This window comes from Chiroxiphia lanceolata, chromosome 1, assembly GCF_009829145.1.
Source record: "Chiroxiphia lanceolata isolate bChiLan1 chromosome 1, bChiLan1.pri, whole genome shotgun sequence".
Classification (NCBI taxonomy): Eukaryota; Metazoa; Chordata; class Aves; order Passeriformes; family Pipridae; genus Chiroxiphia; species Chiroxiphia lanceolata.
In genome coordinates this window covers 73,955,450-73,979,601 of record NC_045637.1, presented here as the reverse complement: position 1 = coordinate 73,979,601, position 24,152 = coordinate 73,955,450, and the positions used below count along the sequence as shown (strand labels likewise).

The window sequence follows — 24,152 nt, the reverse complement described above, 5'->3', positions numbered from 1 at the left end:
AGCTAAGAATCTTGATGGGGGAAGGGGAGAGCATCTATCAGTTTGTGATCTATGGTACCAGATGGACTGAGCTGTGTTCTTGTTCTGGTGATGGATATGTTAAGTTTTGTCTTTCTCTCATGCATGCTGAGATGGAAAACAGGAAAACATCCATCATTGAAGGAGAGCAATCAAAGCCAGGAAAAACAATGACACAGAATATGAAAGCACCATAGACTAAGAAACTGTTTTTAATTCTCTCTCATAGTCTTATATCATAGGTGATTCCAACACCTTTGGGCTGGGAACCTAAATTTTATAAAGCTTGTTGATGTGTTGCACCAACCGACATCACATTCCCGACCCTCAGTATTGCTTAAGAACTCTCCCTCCTTTTGAAAAAGGAGACTACAAATCTATTTTTTTTCCTGATACACAAAAAAATAAAATTAATAGAGTTACCTAGGATTCAATATGGTCTCTTGTCTTTAAAATGTAGTGGATATGATTTCTTTAAATAATTTTGGAACATTTAGACTAACAAAGTGGATAAACCAGCTTGTAGAATAAACCAACATGCGTGGAAACTGGCACAGTTTTTAAACACTGTACATTGTAATGGCATTTTGTTGGGGTATTATTACTTCAGCTGCACAGTTATGGGGGCCTACTGCATAGTAGCAGACACTTTTTTCATAACCTCAGACCATATGCACTGAGCTGAATTTTCTTCTTCAGACTATCATCTTGGATTCTCCCAGACAACATATCACTGCTTTTTTTTTTTTTTTTTATTTCCTCTGTAGCAGTGCATGCTGTAGGCAATAGTGAGTGTAATACTTTCTGCATTGTAGGCAATGAGCATTATCAGCAGCTGCAATATTCAGGATTAGTCTTTTTGTTATTATTTGGCAGCTGCAGTACCTATATGAATCTGTTCAGTCCTGTTTCTCCAGAAGGCAGCTGGGCTCTCTGACTGAGAGAACATAACCATAAAGTTTTTCTGAAATTGTCACTATACTCAGGAGTTCGCTATTGATTGGAACTGCAGTTTTCACAATGCAGTTCACTGATATATAAAACTTGTATTTTATTTAAAGAAAATAGGCAATATGAAAAAACGTCTTCACATTTTATGATGGTGAAGTGGGGACAGATCAAGGTTCTCAAAGCTCACCACAAATCAGTTCCTGACTGAGAATTATAATCCAGGCCTTATAACTCCAAGTTCATTCTTGGTCCGCTAGCAAGCAGATGTCTCTGAATTAATTATGCTATGGAAAATGTATCAGCTGGAATCCTGCAGTAAAGCAAATGTATTTCAGAATATTAAATAAAAGCCAGGACTTTCCTTGGAGTTGTGGACTTTTTTTTTCTCTAAAAGGTGTCTGTCATCTGAACTTCATTTGTATTTTTTAAAACTAGAATAAAAATGTTCACTGTCTTTTGCAAAAAGTCAGAGAAACAATATTTTTATTTGCATGTTTAAAGATGCATTTACTTAGTATTTATCTTCGTTGATACCCATAGTTTTGGTTTTACCTTTCTTAGCTTACTTGCCTTCTTTGGAAAATAAAGGAGCCATATACTGGTTAATGAAAGATAGGGAGTAACTGTTTGGTTTCATGCAGACTAAGTGTGTAGATTACAGGGTATTGTTTTGCTTGTTTTTCCTAAATTGTCATAAATATTGGAGAACTTACATGGTGATCAATTGAAATTAAAGTTTACATGCTAACATCGGTTATCAGTGTACCACTTAAATTGGAGAATCAGTTAGGACATGAAATTACTGGGCAGAATTCCATAACAGGAATAACATTTTATCCCATGGGCAGTTGCACTCCTATTAGGGTGGGTGGAATGACATTAAGGCTATATTTCTTATAAGTGAGAATTGTGGAAGAGGTAGAAGCTGTGCTGTGTTGCATTTTGGGGGAGAAGGGAAATTTCTCAAGAAGACTGTCCCATGGTATCCTTCTGCAATATTAAAATGCACATGCACACGCACACACCCCAAACCAAATGAAAAAACCCCAAACCCAAACCAAACACAACACATCTATTAAATTTCATCTTAAGGACACCTCAAAATGCTAGAAACATTTATTTTTATCTAAGTCTTGTAGACAGACACACACAGATAAATCTAGTGTACATTATGCTACAGTGTTTAATAATTTTTTCGTTGACTTTCATTATGAAGTTGATTTCTCTGGTCATGACACTTTCAGCCATTTGTGTCCTCAGTACTAGCACCATTTGGCTGAAAGGTGGTAAAAGGTGTTATTCATGTCAGTATCCTGGAACTGTAAAAGTCTACCTGGATTATCAAATCAGTGAAATTCAGGTTCAGAAAACCATGTAAAAGTTTGGAGACATGTAGGCGGAAAATATCAGTGGCAACAGAGCACTGGAAATGTCCTATAGACTTCAGTTAAAGACTGAAAAAGCACAAGGATAAATGGTATCACACTCAAAAATAAATATTTTAAGAACTTCTGCTCTCAAACTCAAGGAGATCAGAGTTGTATCAGAATTGATTTATTTTAAATAAAATTACTCAGTTCTGTAATTTGCAGAAAGTTGGATAAAGGCCATGTTTACCCTGCTCTTTGAAGTCTTCATGAAAAAACATGACTTCAGTGGGAGCAAGACCACAATAATTTATCCTTTATTACTGTTTTTCTCCATCTCTACCATTTTAAACTAGGTAATACTGTTTGTTCTGTCAGCAATCTTAATAATGTATTATACTTTAAAAATTACTATTCTGGGAATCATGGTGGGGTTTTTTTTACAAGACCGAAGTGCTGCTCTTGGGCTATAAATCTATGGTGGTTGGTTAAAAGGTTAAATGTACATTAACATGTCCTGTCACTTTGACCTAGATGGAGTTAAAGCAAGTAGTGGGGCAAGTTCAGTGGCTTAAAATGAACTATTATTAGTCAAATCCCTGCAAAGCCAAATGAATGTTATATCATTCCGTTTTATAATTTTCAACCAGAGGGCTCTGGCCGACTGGTAACTTCACATATTCTGATCTATGCTTTCCTGTTAGCAATATGTTTCCTGTCCTGGCGCTCCAGTCTCTACATTTTTTCTTATTTTGGCCTAGTGGAAAATAAAGTGTTACTGTAAATAGAGTTAAAACTGTGTGTTATTCATGAAACTAATTTTAAATTTCCCCTTTCAGTAAAACTGGGGAAAAAAAGGATACCATGACCAATAGTATAGCTAGCAGTATGAAGAATATGACCAGGGCTCATATTCCTGAACACTGGCACATGTTACAGCAAGTACAGTGAGTCTATTGCGCTCAGATCTATTGCTTATGTAATTTATATATGGCAGTGTGAGTACATGTGTACGGATGTCCACAGTTGTTCATGACTTAGAACTTGTGCTCAGCAAGTCAAGAACAATGCTGGAACTTCAGAGAGTCCTGGTACTCCTCCTGTTTTGTCCAGATGTGATTTTTGTGTTGAACCAGTAGACACATATGTCAAGATCTGGAAGCTTCCCAGCTCTGCACGTGGAACAGAAGTGGGTGTAGCATTCTGTACATTGATCTGTTCTGCAGTATGTGTCTGCAGACATTGGTCTGTTTAGGTTGTGGTTGTGTGGGCTGGTTCTGTGGTCTCAAGCAGCAGTGACAGGGGCATGTTCAAGGATGTGATTGATTTTTCATTTGTTGCGCTTTTTTGCCTAAAAATTCCTACATTTATTTTGTTTTGGTTTTACTCTGCCCAATATTTTGATTTGGAAGGCATATAAACAAAATGCTACTTTATAAGAAGGATATTCCTGTTTCTTCCATGTTCCTTATGCCTAGATTCTGCTTAATAATTTCCATCTTTCCATGTGCGTTTTTTAGTCAAGTAAATAAGATAGGTTTAGTGAGATTTTTTGATGATGCAAGGATCTCTTCAGTGTGAAAAGAGAAAGGTGAGTAGTAATATTAGCTAGTATATATTATAAAGTTCATTTTTGTTGAAGAAAATTTAAGCTTTTGTAGAAGAAGCACAGGGTTGTAGATAGCAGTTGTTGTAACCATTCATCCTTGATTCATCCCTGAAAGTAGGATATATTTTCATAATGTAGGCATGTTTTGGAGGAAGGTAAGAGTGTGCTGGCTTAAAAGTTAACCAGCAGGGGAAATGAACTCAACTCAAAAGAGAGATTATAAGTCAGAATAACAATTTAATAAAACAATACAATAAGTACGATTTTACAGACAAACAATTGGTCTTAACCCACAAAACCCAAATGTATAACCCAGCACCCTGGGGCATGAACAAAGTGGTGTTCCTTGGACCCCCCTGAGTCCAAAGCAAAGGGAGAGGAGAAAAACCTGCTGGTGGGAGAGCTGTTGCAGTCTGGTCAAAAGTAGTGATTGCAGTCCAGTTGAGGGTGGTGGTCTCAGTCTGGTTGAGAGCAGTGAGCTGCAGTCTTCCTCTGGATCCCATGAGTGGTAAAAAGGTTCCGAAACTCCAAGTTTATATATTCTCCAGTTCAGGCAGGAATGCTCAGTTCTTCCCTCAGAGCGGGGAATTCCATAAAAGGGTACGAGGACAGGAACATCTTCCTATTTCACAGGCCTCTACTGATAACAGTTTCTGGGAAATGGCATGGAAGGCTATAGAATACACAGTTTTGGCCTACACCCATCCAGTGATGAATCGGTCCTAGCTGTTCTAACTAGGACAAAGAGGAAGGTGAATATTTGTATCTTTTTATTCCTGCTCTTATTGTCCTTCATCCTTCTCAGTTTTGGTACACTTGCAGTTTTGACAAGATTTTCTCTCTTACCAGATATCAACAAGAGCAAGTAATGTGTTCAATAGGATTTTAAAGAGTACCTAAAATTTACTTATATTTGCTCAGTTCTCCTGTGCATAGATGGTGAGAACACTGAAGTGGGGAAAAGCTCATCTACCTGGTGTTCCTGCCACTTCTAATTCAGCCCCAACAACATCAGCAGAAGTCACTTGAACCTGCTTGCTTAACTCACGCTGTCATCTTTGTGGAGCAAAAGCCAATGCTGGCTGGTGGAGTGATGTGGAACAGGCATGTTCTTGTCCCACTCAGTATTCTTTTTTGTGTTGTGAGGTGAGCACTTCTTGTCATTAGGTGTTGTATGAAAATCCTGAGTCCTGGGCAAGCTCCCAAGGTGACTGGGTAAGGTGAGGTAGCTGCTGGGGAACACTGCCTGAGTAATGCCATGCAACGACAACAGAAGTGAGAAGTCTCAGCGTGCAGACGAGCCACGCTGTCTAGACATGCTGCTATTATTTCTTTGCTCAATTCAGTGTGTAGCCAAATATCTTTTCAAGTGTACTAGACAGATGTGAGTACAGTGCCCACAGCCATAGAAAAGCGAAGGCTCTTAATTGCATGTGCACTCTCCTCCACACCCCTGCCAGATTTAATCATACTGCTTGGTCATACCAGCAACTTTAGTACCATATTCTATCAGCAGCAGAAAACAGCATTCCTATTTGTTTATTATTAAATCTAGTGAAGATTTCTTCCACTAGTATACAACTAGAATACACCTATCTGTATTTTTATCCATGTATATGTTATCCCCCGCCCCCCCATTCTTTTAAATTAATGTGCTTCTGGGCAAATAAAATGTACCATGGTTGAATTCCCCTGTTGTATGCCTCTGTTTGTCATTGAGAGCAGGGACAAACAGCTGTTTGAAAAGTGAGTTTGTCTGTTGTTTTCCCTGGCCATTTTCATAAAAGTTTTTGTCTTTAACTGAAACTGATGATCAGTTTCAGAAGTCATTTTAAAAGGAAAGAATGGGAAACTCAGGTATGAGGCAAAACCATTGTAGCCTTTTTGCCTTAGCAAATGATGATAAACCAAAGTGAGATTAAACTAAAACATGGTTGTATATCTCCCAGTAAAATAATTGATTTTTTTTTGCAATTAGTCTTCTGATTTTGGTGGCCTTATTTACAATTTCTGTAAGACTGGTTTGGAGTTGGCTGAGTCGGCCTAATTTTAGCTTAACTAAGTGAATATTCAGGCTAGTTTCTGGTGTTATCTTACCCACAACATGTACTGTATTGTGCCCAATTAGAGTGCCACCACAGTAATAGGAGCAGCAGAGTTAACATGAATGAATGTAAGGGCAGCAAGTGGTGAATCTGTAGAAATGCAACCTTTATGAGTTGGTTTGTGCGTGTGTGCATGTTTTCCCTAAATCAGTAAGGTGGATTCATACCCTGCTTTCCAGTTTTGTTTAGGTAATTATTACCATTAGAATAGAAGTAAACTTGCCAAACCTTTTATTTTAATCAAATAAAATCTGAGATGTTTATATAGAAGTAAGAATCGTGAAGTCAGTGGTGAAGGGAGAGCGTGCAGGTTGAAATGCATATAGAAAGAGCTAGTACTGTTTGGCTTGTTTAGAAAAATTGAGGTATACAGCCTTCTTTGTAATGTTTCAAAGCCTAATAATTCAGCTGCTCATTCTGGTGTAGTGAGTGGGTACATAAATCTGTAAGATTTATGTACATAAATCTGTAAGATGCATGCTGCATCTTACAGATGGGTTTCTTGTAGTTACCTGTAGAACTTACTGCACAGTAACAGTTATAATTAATTACTTGACAGACTGAATGTCTCAGAGTAGTTTGTCATCAATGTGCACGGGTGGTGAGTAGTTATGCTGAGGTGTTCAAGTATTCTCTGGTACATAGTAATATAAAAAAGCAGAATTTGGTCCTCTTCCAAGTTTTAAATTTGTCCTTGAGTTTCTGAAAAGTGTGAGGCAAAGAAAAGGTGATGCAAGGTCTTCTTGACAGTATAGGCTTCTCCCACCACCTTGGACTGTGAAATTGAAAGTGATTTTCTCTCTTTTAGCTTTGACTGATCCCTGTGCCATGAAGAACACTGTCTAAGTCTACTCTTGGCAACTTCTACAGAGGAGTTTGACGTCGCTGAATTTCACAGAGGGGTGTGTATATGCATGCATATGATATAGATTCTTAATTTAGAAGAAAACATGTAAATTATAATCTGAAGTACTTGGCGCTAGGAAGAAAGGGATTCATGAGAAATTTTGATGTTGTGAACCTAAATCTGAATCTTTGTTGTCTAACCTGGAGAGTTCTTCTTGGTCATATGATGTTTGCAAATATTTTTACGCAGTACTGCTTATGCATTTGGCAGATTTCCTGAGGCTCTCATAGGTCAAGAAAGCCCTGGAAAAAAAAAAATCACAAGCACTTCCAGTCATCTACCACAGTCATTTTGTATAAGTGAGTCAACAGAGTGGAACAATGACTCCTTTTTTTGTCTCATGTCTCTGTTTAGGTTCAAGGGTGAACTGTTGATTGCCAGTGTATTTGTTCTGTGCATAGACATTCTTAATCTAGGAAAGGAAAGCTTATAGTGGATGGAATATCACTTTTTTCTTGTGAAGTGAGTCTTGGGGTATTGAGAGCAGGAAACTGCTATATGGTTCCTGTCTTGCTGTTTCAAGTAGAGGTAGCAGTATGATTAGCAGTACCTTCTTGTTTCAATAAAGGAAAAAGCAAGATAATTTTGTGAATATTATATTGTCTTTGCTTTTCCTACAAAATGGGTTAACATCTTGAAGTGTGTTTAATGATGCATCTCTTGCTTGAAAATGTCTTCTGTATTGTTTTGAGATGTCAGACAGTAACTGCATTGTTTTGTCTTGAACTTTATGTTTTATGGAAAAATAAAAGAATATTAAAGTTTTACCCATCTGAATTTTGTCATGGATTTTGCTTGGGGGCAGATTTCAGCCTATGTCTTAGGCATGTTTCATTTTAGTGATAGTTAGGGGACCGAGACAGAATTTTACGGAAAGGATTTTTCTCAAATCCTTGTCCCATAGATTTTGGTAATTCTATGACAAGTACTCTTCTTCTGGTTCTCATACCAAGCTGCCAGATATTTTAAAGAATGATTTTTTTTTTCTCTCTCTTTCTGTTTGGTCCTTAACACTCTGTAGTTAAAATGCCTTACATTTCTAATTTATTGTCTTGGGAGACATGCTTTATGTCTACTATAAATGTCTGAGAATTGCTGATGAGCTATCTCTTCAATACCTATTATTTCTCTTTTGTGTTTCCTTAACTCCTAGGAGCATCCAACGAAGTAGACCCAGGACCCCCCTGTGCTAGGCTTTGCACAAACACTGAACAGAGGCAGTAGGTGATTACAGAGGGATGGTGACTAAAAGGTAGGTAAGAGACTATTTTGTTCAGTGGGTAGATGGTGATGTCATAGAGAGATTGTAAGATGATGTCTGCAAGAAGACTTGTGAGATGGCTTTGTAGACCATTACAGTTATTCTACCTTTCTCTTTTCCCTAATCTAAGGAAATTGAAGAAATGGAAATGAGTGGAATGCAAGAAAAAGAACCTGAAATTTTCTTCTCTTCTTGCCTCTCCTAAACTATGCTCAGAAAGGGAAACTATCTAAAAATGGGGATGTTTGTTCAAAGAAAAACTGGAAGGGGAACTGTGAGAGTAACAAGTTTGTAGGTGTGAGAGGTACTATTTCAGGATGCTGTTTTGGAGGCTCCACACAAATACTTACCATCAGTCTAAAAATGTCCTAGGAAAAAGGAAGCCTGTATAGCTAAGTGACAAGGTATAGGAGACTGTTAAAAGCAAGAGGGCATCTTAAAAAAAGTCATGTCTGTGTTCAAAGAAGGAAATAGGACCAAAACATTCCCCTATCAGGCTAAACATAAAATTAATGAATGTTTTTCTCAATCACACCAATAGCAGGAAGCCAGCTGTAGAGTCTGTGTGGCCTGTGTATAACGACATTATGAAATGAATGATCTGAGATAAAGCAATGGCAGAAAACTAAGTCATTCTTGTGTGTATGCGCTCACCATGGAAAAGCATGGGGTGGTTCCTGTTTTGGAACCCTTCTTATGGGAGGTTTATGGGATTGCCTTTCTCAACTGGAAGCATTTGTAGGCGAGATTGTGGAACAAATTGCATGTTCTCAATTTAACAGGTCCAGGTGTAGTTTAACTAGGTTTTTTTAGGAATGGTAGAAGGAAATAGAACAGCTACAGACTGTGGCATGCAACTTCTTGCTTTAAAGTGTCTCAGCAGTTGAGTACTTGAAGATATCTAATTTTATGCCATATTTCAGGGGTGTTCATGAGGAATCAGGGAGCCTAGAAACCAATAGGTCTCTTGTTTGTGGATTAATTAAAAATTTGATTAGCATATGTGTTTTAGGAAGGACATTGGATAATATGGGCGAGATACGGAGAAAGAATTGATTTCTGTGTATAAATGCCTGATTAAGAAGATATTTAAGAACTGCTTAATATTAGACTTCAACTACTAGAATGATGCTTACAAAGATGATGGAGCCAACGTTCTTGGTTGTGTCAAACTATGTAACAGGAAGTTAACATACACAGATTGCAAATTAAATATTCTGATTGGGCATTTTAGGAAAAGCTTTTTCACAAAGAGGGTAGTGCAGCGCTGAATAAAGTTACCTGGGGGTGGAGTGGGGGTGGCATCTCTCCCAGTGGGAGCTTTCAAGTCTTAGTTGGACAGTGCTACAGCTGACCTGATCTACTGTGGCTTTTAGTGATTGGTCAGACTGGATGTCTCCCAGAGATCCCATCTAGCCAGCATATGGTGTGCTGTTCTGGTGTCCTCATCTCAAAACAAGTAGAGCAGAGCTGGAAAAGTTTCAGAGAAGGGCAACAAGAATGAAGAGGGGCAGCAGGATGCAGAAGACATCCATGGAGCATCATTCATACAGGAACAACTAACTAGATGAGAGTCTCCATACTGGAAAAGAGATAGTGACCAGATGCTAAAGCTAGATGTCTATAAAATTATAAAAGCTGTGAGGTGTGTGGATGGGAAATGAATACTCAGTGCCACCTAAGTTTGTATTAGAAGAGAAATGAGGTGAAACAGGCAGGGAACAGTTTTAAAGCTAGAAAAAGTAGTGGGGTTTTTTTGCATAGTAAGTAATTCTGAAATTCCCTGTCACAGCATGTTATGTGTGCTTCATGGGTGTATAGAGCCGCCGAACAAAGCTGGATAAAGAGGTGGAAAAAAAAGAGGAATTAAAAAAAAAAAGTGATAAAGGCACTACCTCTAGGTAAGGAAGTTACTGAGCGGCAAACTGTGGAAAGTGTACAGGGTTTTGGGGAGAGTGGAAGAGAATATTGTATATGACTGCGTTAGTTTCCACTCTTTCTTTAGACATCTGCTCTTGGCTGCTCCTGGAGACTGAGTAGTAGGTCAGGCTGAATGTTTTGCCTGAGCCAGTTTTGTCGTTTAATTTGGGCTAAACAGCCAGCTTGACCCGCTGTGGTGGTTCTTACATGCTATTTTATAAACAGTAAGGTTGCAGGGTGCAGTCCCAGAAGAGAACTCTGTTGCTAAAAGTATTTTTAAAAATGCTAAGCTGTTATGTAATTTGAGGTCTCACACTGTGCTTGGAGACTTTTCCCTCATTGTAAGATAAATGCTTTTAATCTTATTTTGGCACTTAATAAATTACAATTAAATTTGTTTTAATATTTTCAAGCTGTTTCATTGAGAGTTCAGTTTTTAGTCCAAAAATCTCAGTTTTTTTCCTTACTATGTTCTCTGTACAGTCTGTAGTGCTTTTCACATAGAAAGGAATTACCAGAACACCTTTTGTCAATAAGTAAGTTCTAGTGACACCCGTTTTGTTGTAGAGGGAGTATCCTTTGAGGGGAGAGATAAGCAAGATGAAACAGCAAAGCCTAGAGAGAGTACAAAGACAATAAGAAAAGAGTACTGAATTTGGAGATACTTCTGTGTTTGTGAATTTGTTTGAGAAGCAAAATGTTGGAGTTATGACATCAAAGGGGAAAGGCTAAAAGTGTGACAGGGTTTCATAATGGTAGCTATTGAAATGACCAGAAGAGATAAGGCTACTGGAAGAAAGATGGTCATGGGAGAAGATTAGTGGAAAATAGGTAAATTTATCTGAAGGAATTGAATGAAAAGAGGTAAGTAAGCAAAGTTGAGAAACTACTGAGTAAAGTTCTGAAGAATTAACAGAATTTAAGGAGCTTAGAGAGGAGCAGATACTGGGAATGAAGGAAACAGTGTCTTTGGTTTTCCATTAGTGGTTTATTCACCTGAGATGGATGGATCTATGCAGATATTAAAGAATACACAAATTTCCTGAACCAGTATGTGTACTTCCTCTAAGAAGTTTTCCAAGGGGACTTAAAATCAAAAAACACAGAAGGAGAAAACAATGTTTTTTGCATTAGATTAGAGAGGTTAGTTGCTCTTGGTAAAAATGAATTTTGTGAAAATAGTAGCAAAAATAAGACTAAAAAGCTGAAATGGAAACTCTAAGGATTTCTAAGTAACATGGCCAAAACTTGCAAAGACACAAATGGTGTGAATATTTCAAATAGTGATATACAGTCGTGATGAAAGAGTATTTTTCTTGCAGGAAGAGGGGATACAAGGGTGTGGTTTCAGATAAATGGAAGGGAATTGCAGAATAGGAGCGGTTACAAGGGAAAGAAGAGGTATGTAACATAGGTCATTACTAGTTTAAAGTATTGCTTAGGTCAGCCATTTTCCTACTCACCTAATTCTTTGAGCTCATCCATTTGTGAAGAAAAGTCCTTCTTCCTGGCCCTTCTAACTTATCTAGTGTGTTCCTTGTGGCACTGTGTATGTAGTGATTGGAGGTTTCTCTTTGTTGGGGACTTGTGGAATTTTAACAAATTAAACATAACAATGAAAAACTTATTAGTAGTAGTTGTTGTTCTTTGTTAAAAGGAACCTGCATTGCTTTAAAGCAGCAATCGCAATTTCAGAGTTGAAGGAGCTTCATTTTGTTTCAGACACTGTGCCTGGTATGTAACATAACCACAGACCACTGAGCTGCAAACAACTTTGTACTGAAGTGATGAATTGTGCTACGCTTTAATCTGCATATGGGGTGAAGAAGGATCAGAGAGGGATGGATGAGGTCACTGTGTCTAATGGAAAGACCCTTTGTTTCTTGCTAGAGAAAATGAGACTCTTCCCATTAAAGCTAGTTAAATCTCTGAGATAAATGGCATCTAGAAGCAGGGTTTTAACACCTGGTGTGAAACTAAATGATCTTTGATTTAGAATTTTATTTTAGTTTTTTTTTAGTGCTTAAGATTCTGTTAGCAATAAGGTTCATCTTCTCCCGCGCTGGCTCAACTGCCTCATCCAGGTCACATGCCTTGCCACAGAGAAACTACCTTTAAGTATTCCAGATATCTCTCATTTGCCTGAAGTCTCTTGGTTCCTTTCTCTCATCTTGATCGAAAATGTCTGAAAAATTTATAGAAAAGGGCACTGTTTTGAGATCCATTGAGTTGACTCTGTTGATCCAGGTTTGGTGCATTTATAAATATTTTTTTTCCCATGTGACACAGATTTTCATACTTGCAGTGTATGCACTAATGTATGTATAATCTATGTGCTCTGGAAGCCCTTTCTGCAACACCACTGAAGAAGTTTGAATTATTTTTCACTCAGCTTCGGATTGCATCTTTATAAAATATGGTGGAATCCAGTGCTGGAAAACATGCAAGATTGACAGCCCTGGAAATTGAAATCCCTGTTTATCCATGTACTAGCTAGCACAGCCTAGCTGTAGCAGACTCTCTATCTTGGCAGTACAACTCACGTTTAACCTGATGAGATGACCTTCAGTTATTTATTATTTACAGAGCACTGAAGGTTTGCAAAGATTTTTCATAGTGAGAGCAACATGTTTCAATTTGTGTTTTCAGCATCTTTCTGTATGATGTGTTTATTACAGTATAAATACAGGTTTATGTCTTTAAAAAAGCAGAGCTATGAACTCTGCACTGGATTTTTCCTGTGAAAGAGATGTGTTTATGTACGGTTATATAATTAGTTGTAGAAATTGATAAGGCTGTAGTGAAAAAAACCAGAATGCATCACGGTGACATTAGCAATATAGAATTTCTGCTAGATCAGTCTGCAACTTGTCTCATCAATGTCATGGTGAAGTGATTTGTAACAGAGGAAAGACTTGGCCAGATATGAATGCAGAGGAATTTTTTCTTGTATCCAAACTGAGCTTTTGGGACCCTTAAGTGGCATGCAAGTCCCATCCTCTCTTTGGGATGAAGTACGCTAAGGTAGAGCACACACATCATGCTGGAAAGTTTGTTATTACTCTTTGGTAAATTGAGAATCATTCACATTTTAAATCTGTCTTCTCAATTTCGTAACCCATTTCCTAACCCAGCCATAAATTCCCAATTTTTAACTTGGCCAGATGCATACAACGTAAGCAAGTTTCTTTGTTTAGTGTGGTTTTGTGTCCAGTCTCTTTTCTTTTTGCCCCTCTTTAGGTCAAATTCTGCATTTCATTATTACACAGACTACCAGTGGAAAGGCCTTGCGTCCTCAGCATTTTCCTTCTGGGTTCTTTATTTTGAATTCCAACAATCAGTTCCATAGACCCTTCTCATATGCATGATACTTGTATCTAGTTGCACCACTGCTACATAAACTGACACTTTTCTGCTCTGATTTAATAGTTTTTCAACACCACACCCGCAGCTAAAGGGAAGGTTTTATTTGTAAGACATTTTGTTGTACTTGTGTTTTTCTTTGTGTCATTAACAGAGACCATTTACAAGAGTTCTTTGTTTGTTTGGTTGGTTTTTTAGGTTTTTTTTTAATGGTCATTTTCCTTAATATTCCTTCTACAGCTTTGTGCTTGGACTGTTGTTCTTGAAGTAGATTTAACAACATGTCATTCTGTAGTAATATGCAAATGACATCAAAGCAGAGACTTGGTAAATAAAGGAGAAAAAATATAACTGCAAAAGGATTACAAAAAAGGGGAAGGGATGGAGATTCTAACTTTGCAAGAGCATTTTTAGTACCACTGTCAGGCAGTGATACAAAAAAATAAATACAGGAAAGGAAAGTTAGTGTTTTAGCATTTCCTTTGTGTTTAAATAAATACCCTCTCCCGCTGATGAAAGAAGGTTTTGGTTCTCAAAAAGGAGAGGAATAGGTCTACAGAGACTCGAAGGTGGGTGTATCAATATGCCTTGATTTGTAGGGAGCTAATGAATTCCTGTACTCTGAGCTCCATCCTTTCTTAGGGCACAGTGGAAGGTAGTGTTCATGCGGTGGGATTGCTGGTCACCTGTTTTGGAACACATCAAGAATGAACGGGCTATTCCACAACCACTCTCAACATGTTGGATACAGCTTTCCTAGCTTTATTTGCTCTCCTGTTGTGCATGCCATGACTCCACCACATAACCTACATGATGATGGGCACTGAGTGGTCCTGTCATTATCTGTCAAGTTCAAGCCTCAGCTGCCAGTGTGAGGATGGTTTTAGAGGACTCTGTAAAGGAGCACCTCAGGATCTGTTGACTTTTAAAATTGAACTGGTCTCTTTGTTTCTCAAAGGGCAGCTCTCAAAGGGTGGGGGTATTCATAGTCAAGCAGAGACCTTGTCTTTTAACTCACCAATCTCCTCAGACATCAGTACATTCAGTGTAGTATGCCAAATTTTTGTATCCTAAGCAAATGAGCGAAGAGGTTGGTCTGGCTTGCCCTGAATGCATTGATTGGCAGTTCTGCAGCTCAGGGTGAGCTAAAGGCATGGATGGGCTAATAAGTGCACCATCCTTCATGCTGCTGAGGAGTGGGATCTTGGGATACCTTATACCAAATTTTTGTACCCTGACTTAGGCGGCATTCAGCTTAGGACTGAGATGCCTCTGTTTCTCAGTTTAAAAGGTATTGAGGGAAAGTGAGAAGGAAGCTGGGCTCCAGTGGAGGGAGAGTGGAAAGGGCGAGATCTGTGTGTAGCAGTAGACGCAGTGTGATCTAATGAACACAGCTTCTCTCAGGCTTTACCCTTCTTATATACAGTAGCTGTGGTGGTCTTAAAAATGCATCTGGTGGCTCATTTCTCTTTGGGGCAGGAGATGATTTGAAGGAGAAAATGGTGCCAATCATGAGTGAGCATATGGATCTGGTCGTTGAGGCATGTTGTCATCAACTGATATTGGACTAAGCTTCAATAGAACTAACTGCTAGGAAGACCTGGATTGCTTGGGAGCTAGGGTCTTTGCTCAGGATATGGTGTTGGAACACCACCATTGTAGACACAATATGGGAGAAGATGAAGGGCCAGGCTAGCAAAGTGAAATGGAGGCTATCTATACAGGTCTACCTGTGGCAATGCCTTAGCTTACTACCATGGGCTGTTGTCTAAATGGGCATGTGGTCCTGCCAGCAAAGTGTATGATGTTCAACTGTGGCATGTCAGGGTGTTGGTGTTTCGATTATTTGTTCATCCCAGGAGAGGATGCCCTGCCTGTGCCATGTATGCATTTGGGTTTTTTTGAGGAACTCAATATATGAAAGTGTGAAGATGTACAGAAAGGAGCACAATATGGCTTTTGAGTATACATCTTGGTGGTGTCAAGCAGCACTAGCTAAGGACTATCTATGTAGCTATAAGGATGTTATAGACTGCAGATCATTCTAAACTAATGGTGTGCTGGAGAGTTGGTGCAGTGGGATGGGAGGAGGCTTTCCATAGGCTATTGCTGCGACACCACCAAATATATTGTGTAGCATAAAATGTAGGGATGGTCAGGAAGCTTCCTGTTAAGCACCTGTGTGATTACTAGAAAATTTCGATATGAGCTAAACAAACCAAAAAAGCTGAATCAGTGTCTCTATTGTTAGAAAAATCTGAGGGAAGACGTAATTGTTGTATGTGTTTCTATTTATGAACTCAAGGTGACTTTGACACATTTGGTCTCTGAAGTTTAGATTCCTCAAAAGGAGCAGTCTGAGATATGTTTCAGTGTATGCAATCTGTGCATACATACTATATGCTTATAAGTTTCTGAAGTGATAAATGAAAAATGACAGCTGCAAAGCTACAGAAGTCTAAAGTGATTTTGGATATGATGGAGACATCAGTGACACTTCATGTAATTTAGTCTTTGACTGATGAAAGCTGTCAGCCACTGAGAAACCATTGGGAAAGATGTCACCAAGCAAATTGGATTTTCACAACATTGTTAGTTTGTGAAATAACTTTACGGAATAGATTTTTTTTCCTGAAAGCTCTTAAAAATGGAAATCATTAAAAAGAGCATCATCATTAAGAATTAGATAAAACATGAAAGTCTAAGTGAGTAAAATAGCATAAGAGGATATTTCAGACCCAGAAAAAATTGAGTATATTTATTTTATTATTTATAATACACAAATACACAGAGCAGCACAGTGTATGCTCTGAAGAAAACCCACAAGAGGCTTCTGGGTATTGAAACAAATATGTCAAGAGCCATTCATTCCTCATTTAATGTTAGGTTATTTGACATCTCCTTATTTGTTGTTTGACAACTTCATTGGGTGCATTCCACCAAATAGTATATGATTTCTGTTGTGTCAAGTTTTACTACTTTTAAACAAACTTAAAAATAGAACTTAAATTTTTAGCAGTGATGTTGGAGGCATAAAATACAATTATGTTTTATTCTCTTTAGAAGGATTTTTTTTTTCTTGGTCATGCTGTATTTTAGGATCTAGAAAAAAATAAGCAAGTTTGTATTGACAGAAAGGTCAGGCATGTGCAGGGATGTTCCTCATATGTGTGAAACCTTTATGAATACACAGAGTCTTAAGTATAAGCATTGTAGTAGTTTTGAAGTTGGCCTTTTCTTTTTGCAAACTCTGATGGATTGGATATTTTAGCTCTAAAATGCTCTTTGAAAATCTTTGTACCTTCCATTATTTTTAATTTTAACTGGTTTTTTTAGGAAAGGATTTATTAACTTGATCTTTCACAGAAGTTTTAAAATATCTGTATCTGGCTTCAGGATTTAGTGAATAACTAACAAAAGGTGGATGAATTTTCAGAAATATCTAACAGAAATAATGATTTTGCCTTCAGACTTCTTATTCCAGGATTCTGATAGCTTTATCAGGGTTTCCTATGTTTCTGATGGACATCTTCAGATGGGAGAGTTGTCTGATTTTTCTGTTGCAGTTCTGAATTGAATCAGAGATCTAAATGCAAAATCTAACATGGAAGTGTGTCATGTGGATTGGTGGAGTCCCCTTTGAGCACTGTTGCCTATAATCAGAGGGCGTTAATTGTGGGATTATAGGAAGCATTAAACAGTGCTTTCACTTGTGTGTTGAATCTTTATAAGTGTGTGGAAAAAATTTTGTTGATGTATAAAAAGATCTAAATCTTTGCAGAGATAAAGAGCAACAAAGTGAGGTAGTGGCCTACTTACTCTTTGAGCAACTTACTCTAGTGTTAGAGACTGCTAAAACCTACTAGGTGTTTCTGCCCATAGCCACCATGACCAGGGTTAGAGCTAGATGGTCTTTAAGACCCCTTTCAATCCAAACCATTCTGAGATTCTATGATACTCTAGCATTTTGTATAATCAGTACAGAGACATTGGATGGTTCAGTCCACCTAAGCATTCTTTGTTGGATACTCTATTGCTTGTCCAAGAACTAATGGAAGGAATCCAGAAGCTTGGTGAGATGAGTGGATGTTTTAAATACTTGTCTTGATAGAAAAGGTACATACAAATAAATAGGGGGAGAACAGAAGTGTTCTGTAGCAGTGATGTGGGATGGGAGCTCTGAGCTGCCTCACCTCTCCCTTTCCTTCATATCAGTCTGCTAAACCTTACTGTCACTTAATCTGTTGCTGTAAAGAGAGACTGTTGGTTATTGATGGGAAGAAACAAATCAAAAGCTGGTAATGAGATGGGAGTTGAGAGGAGTTGGGAGTCTGAAATGCATTTGCGAATGGGGCCATGGAGCCATACAAAAGTGTGTTTTCCTCCACTGTCTAAGCTGTGACCACCATGCATTTGCTGAAGTGTGTTTAATACCTTCCACCCTTTAAAACCCCATGAAAGAACTGCAGGGCCAAACCCACCATGAGAAGGATAAATTTGCTTTTATTATCTAGTAGAAGCAGACTGTCACAGTAGTAATTTCACAACAGTTTGGAGCTCATCCAGCAGTTTTTTAAAGTAGTAGCTACCTTAATATAATCTTTATTTTGGAAGTTTGCCTAGTATTAATGTGGAGAATATCCACTAATTGTTTTGTTTTAGCAGTACAATTTTGTTCTTTAGATTGGTGATTCACATTTAAAATGTATTCTTTTAAGTTTCTATGAAAGCTAAATACTGGTTACTATCCAGTACTTTTATACATTGATATACAAAATGATAGGGAACTGTTTTAAGTTGAATATAATTTTTTTTTAAACCCAGCTCTTTGAAGTTTCTGTAATACTGTCTTCCTTCTGGTTTCTCTTTACATTCATGTACAAATTTTGGCACGTTTTTCAGTACAGTTTACAAATAAGAAAGTATGTCCAGATGGCTGCAGCAATAATCTGTGATGTGATGATTTTCTTTCTTAATTATTCAACACATATGACTCCAATTTCTGTGTTGCCTATTCCCAATTTATATACAACAGCTAAGCTTCCATTACGTTCATCTTGCCTCTTTTTTACCTGCTTCCATTAAACTTGCCTTCACTCAAAACTACTTCAAATACATGTTCAAGATTTGACATAAATTTTCATCCAACTCTAATCTTCTTCATTCTCCTCTCAGGTGATAAAACTTCTCTCTTCCCAGCTAATTATTTTCCTGGTTATCTCAGTGCACTGTTGTCTGCTGCTGTGTTACATGGATCTCCTTCTAGTCCTGAACTTCTGCTTTTTGTTCAAGCAAGCCATGTTTTTAAACTTTCTATTTTTTTTTTTTTAATATATAGTGAAGTTTCAGCACATTGTTAATGCAAATGACATCACAGCTTTACTTTTAATTGTCACTCATAGATTCCTAATTCTCACTGGTGAAACTTCAAAATTCACTTTTTCTGTGACCCCCTCACTATACAGGTAGCACAGAGGCTGTTTTAGGAGGAGATTACAAAAAGTAGGTTAACAGTGAAGCTAGGGAAGAACAAAGTGAGTTGGAAGGTCGCTCGAGAAATGTCTTCATTACAGTAGTTCCCCTCTAGACTGAAACACATTTCCTTTCTAAAAAAATGTAGCTAGTTATGTGACATCAACATAATTATGTAGCTTAGAACAAAGGAAAACACAGTACCATAAACTGAGATTGTGTTTGCTAACAAATATGATGAAAATAAGTGTTAAAAATACTTTAACTGTCTGGGGTTTTTTTGATTTTTTTTTTTAATAACTCTTCTTCAATAAGGTGGACTAGCATACTATTACTATATTCCTTTTTAATGGGTAAATAAGAATTTTCATCAATACTTTTCATTTACTGAGGTGTAGAAATATGTAGTATAGCAACTTCAGTCAGGGGCAGTGTTACTAGGTCTCTGAAAGTACAAGTTGCTTGGAAAATTGTTGTCCACAGCTTAATATATCGTATTTTAGCTCTCAACGGTGTGCCAGGGATATTTGGAAAGAATATTTGCAAAGGCCACTAACAACATGGCTGGATAAACTGAAAGAAACTTCCAAAATGCAATTTTTGCCATGTTTTGTGACAGTTTGTAAGGAAGTCCAGTTAATGGCTACATGATTCTGTTGAAATTGGGGATTTTGACTCAGCTATAGCCAGAAGAAAGATACCTTTCCAAATCATACTGGATGGGTGAAGGAATATTAAAGACAAAATGTGGATATGACTATTCTGGGTGCTGTTTCTCTTTATGGTCACAATTCATGCACTGTAGCACGTGCTTTGTAAGAAAGTGTGCAATGGATTTTCTCTCTCTTATAGTCAGATACTGTATTCACTTTTCACTAGGCTTTATGAATAACTCATAAATACAGACTTGTACATACTGTGTTGTGATACAAGTGAGAAAAAACACAAGCTACCAATGGTGTGCAGTAGAGGGCTCAGACCTTTGCGGGATATAGGAACATGGCTGCGCTTGGTGAGAGGTGCATCCAGCCCAGCATCTGGTCTTTGTCAGTAGCAGGCAGCATGTGGGTCAGGGAAGAGGGTGAGACTGCAGGGAGCAGCTAGTGGGATTTTTCCTGAATATTGTTGCAGTATCAGGCTCAGGAAGTTTCTGAATTTCACACAGCAAAATGGGAGAGTCGAGGTATTTCATAACTTCCCAATCCCATTTTGAAGCTATGTAATTTTTTAAAATGAACAGGACCCTGTGGTATGGTCTCTGTTCTGAAATGCTGTTACTCACAGCACCTGAAAGTATATTTCTATTACAGAACAGCTTGTGTTCTATGTCATATTCATGGTGTTGACAGTTTGTTGGTCCCTAAGAAGATGTGTTTGGTTTGCCAATAATAGTACCAACTGGAAAAGGAGCAGGCAAGTGTTGTATAGAGAGAAAAGAGAAGATGAAATTCGGCGGGGAGGGGAGGGTGTTGATCCCTTAATTCTTTCTTCTCCATTTCCTTTTCTTGCCCTAGCTGACACTTCTGTACTCTCCTTGCTCATTTGCCTTCACTTCATGCCTTTCCTTTGTCTGTTAAACTTCCTCTGATTTTTCTTCCACTTTTCAGACCTTTATTTGCAAGCAATCATTACCATTTTGTTCTTCCATTAAAGCTATTTTGTAGAAGAAAAACTTTGCTGGCTGAGATCTGTCTGAGGTGGAGAATCCTTCCTTCCTTCCACTACCTCAGGCTGACTTCTGATGTCCAGTCTGAGGATCACAGTTCAATGGATGTCCCAAGCAGTATGTGGGGAAAGGTACTCTCAATGACTGGACCAGGAAACTAGATGAGTGGAAGGAAACTTTAGATAGGAATTTGGGTCTTGTGAAGATACTAAAAAGACCGAGGAGCTAATGGATAGCTAAGAAAAAAGGAATTTGAAAAAAGGGCTGAAATTTTGCTGGAACTTGGGCCTAGGCTGTGCTGATTTGACTACCTTTATTCCTACCCCTAAGCTGCCTGTGGTACTCTTCTGTGTGGGCCTGTGCTTGCTCAAGGCAGCTGTGGTCCACTGGGGCTATGCCCCCACTGATGAGGCAGTCAAGCTCACAATGTGTGATACTTGAGTTCTGAGGTGCTATTACAAACTCCTTGCTTCAGGCCATTGTTCTTGAAGCAGTGATTCCTTTGTGCAAATCACAAGTTTCAGCTCTGAGAAGCGCTGGAGAACTAGCTTCGATGACAGATTCTTCTGAGTTGTCACCCTCAGCTACTGATATTAGCAGACTTTTGGCAGAATGTCACTATGAATTCATGGATTGATTTTTGACTGTGTCATTCAATGACAGCTGATGGCTGTCTGTCTCTTGCAGATCTTAAAATTCATGCCACTAAAGAAATGAATGACAATATTAAAAAAAAATGAAGGAACTCAGTAAGCAGTTTGTTAATTGAAGCTGACTCTCACTTTATGCAAAGACAAATTAGAATATGCTACTCAGCCGCATAGTAAACAGTCTGCATTGCTGGGTCTGGTTATAAGACGTGATAGTGTACAACTAGATTATTTCACTGAAGAAGATCTATAGCCTCCAGTCTCATCTTGATGTTTAATGAGGTGATCTTTGAGCTATTGATCTAATCTAATTGTGTATCTGAGTGATATGCAAATTGTTTCTTAAAGCTATACTGAGTAAGGAATGTATTTCAAAGTAATTCTACTATAGAGGGATAGGTTTGGGGTTTTTGTGCATTTGACAGGAAACAGGATTCACTATAATAAAAACAACTTGGGGTTTTTTTTGGAAACAGGCTTCTTGATGCCTCCTCCTGGCTTCTATCCTTTTTTCCTTCTGGATTCCAGGGCTTGTCACTACTGGTGTTGCCAGAACTAGGAACTGAGAGTATACACATTGACTTAGAATTTACCTAAATTTTTTTAGTAAGTGTGATGACAGAGTCTTTTTTATATATTCCTTTCTCAAGCAATCTTCCTCTCAAATATTTTTTATGAATTAGAGGAGTTTAGTTTTAACAAATCAAGACAAATTACAGAAAAAGACACTAAGCTTGCATCACAGGGTATTCATGTACTCCAGTTTTATGACTATATGAATGCTGATACCCTGATTTGTCTGTATGAAGCGTATAGTCTTATTTCACTAGCAAAATACTTTTTTTTCAGGTTTGTGCTTGTGCACAAAGGTGAATGTTATCTGGAGCAGTTACTTAGCACAGAAAAGTTTTATCAAACTTTTACTGTTTTGCAAACCAAGATGTGGAGCAAAGTGCCCAGGGAAAATGGAATGAATCTCCCACAGCAAATTTCATGAGCAGTGTCTGTGAGAGTAGACACTAGTGTGCATAGAAAGAAACCCCAGACCTGCTTCTGGGTGCATGTACCCAGAACCAGTCCTGAAACCGGCATCTTTTAACCATGCCAAACTCTGCTTTTTGTATACTTATATTGACATAAGCTCACTTCATCTTTCAATGAAAGTGCAGTTAAAGTGACGCTTACAGAATCAGCAAAGTTAATTATTTGAAAGAAACTTTACTGCTGGACAGGTGCAGTTAGTGTGGCAGCTCTCTCTTTTATACAGCAGCTTATTTTGATTGAACAAAAGAAAACATAGTTTATAATTCAAAGGTAAATTGTGCTTCCAACACAGTGTATTTTAAATGATGTAGAAATATGGACATCCTGATTATTTAATTTTAAATATATGACTTCAATGCCTGGAGGGAATAGTCTAAAATGAATCTGCTTGGATTTAGCAGGAGCGGTTACCTGTCTCATATGCTTAGCTGTTCACACTTTTTCTCTTTAAAGTGGAGGGGAGGGGGGTTGGCTCAGCTAAAATAGAAAATCGTGAATTACAGGATTTTTTTTCTCATCAAATACTGTTGATGGAGAAACCAAATGGTACATTTGTAAAATATAATACCTTTGCCTAAAGGGTCTCATTCATCTTTATATTTCTTCTAGGCAGACTGGACCAAAACAAAAAGAATGAGGGAGAGAATAAGTGTATAAGACCTTTTACATACAGGAATAAAGTAATATATTGAAATAAATTGCATCTTATAATGCTACTTATTCTGCTTTCATTTTGCATCCTCAGATTGTTTTACAGAGTTGTAAAATGCAGTTTGTCAGAAGTCTGATTAAAGATCTCTGCTAGAAAAACTATTCAAATAATAAGTCAACATGCTGTTTCCCAAATGTTTTGCGATAGTTAAAAAGTTGGTCAGCATCACTATTTGGATGTACCTCGAAGAGTTTTGACTTGACCATTATGTTGAGAGATGTTTGCATATGGAAATTCTACAGAAATCAAGGAAACCAGCCTAAACTTTTCATGTTTAGGATTCTCTTGACTTTGTCTTGTCATGTCTTATGCTCCAGGCTAGCTATCACTTTTTGCACAATAGCTGCACTTTCAGTAAGGAGAAGGGCTGAAAGGTTGCTTTGCCTGCCTCAGGACTTCTGACTCGTTACAGTGTTTCAGCTCTCTTTAGATACGAAGTTCAGGTGCAACCTCCTCAGGCTCACTCTTAACAGCTGTTATCGTGGGCAGAGATGGAACTTGTGTAGCAGTTCTTACTCAAGCATGTGCAGAATGGAGAAATCTAACCCTTACAAGTTCTATGGAAAAAGATTTGGTTTTGAAGTCTTCTAAGGTGTCTGTTCATCTGTTGATGCTGTGGGTATGTGTCGACAGTCTATGTTTTGTTTGTGGGGCTTTTTTATATTTTTTGGGGGGGTTGGGGATGCGTGGGTTTTTTGGTTCTTGGGAGCTGTTTGATTTTGGTTGGTTAGTTTTGCTTGTTTTGTTTGGGGATTTTTTTAAAAGTTACTTTTAATTTTTTACTCTAGCATTATATCAGGTGCAGTCTCCAGAATTCTTTCTCCTTCCATGCATACAGTAGTGTAGTGAAGTGATGAGGTTTCTACCTGCTACCTCGATTTACTGTTCTCTTGTCTATCAGGGTCTCTGAAAATTCTCCTCTGAGTAGTTGCAAGTAAGCTTCTCCTTGCAGTTACCCACCATGTGCTTAATATATTTAAATTAATACATCTAAAATCATTAATAGACTTAATAAAATAGTGGAAAACAATTAAACATCTAGAAGTCAAGGTAGAGAGAAACTTGAACTGAGATATTTTATCAGAAGTTCTTTTACATCCTTCCTTG

At 37.9% G+C, this 24,152-nt stretch overlaps 1 protein-coding gene across 6 annotated transcripts in view; it reads left to right on the top strand.

Annotated features, from left to right (window-relative positions):
* Positions 1-24,152, top strand: part of SEMA5A (semaphorin 5A) — a 333,475-nt gene that overhangs the window by 73,731 nt on the left and 235,592 nt on the right. For 4 of the 6 annotated variants that reach the window (XM_032697771.1, XM_032697781.1, XM_032697789.1 and 1 more), the window contains exons 2-3: positions 6,859-6,952; positions 8,111-8,209. The exons of 1 other annotated variant lie outside the window; for it this stretch is intronic. The gene's annotated coding sequence lies outside the window, so the exon portion shown is untranslated. Of the gene's footprint in view, positions 1-6,858; positions 6,953-8,110; positions 8,210-11,460; positions 11,540-24,152 lie in introns of all 6 variants that reach the window. One more of the 6 variants, XM_032697806.1, reaches the window with a different exon arrangement.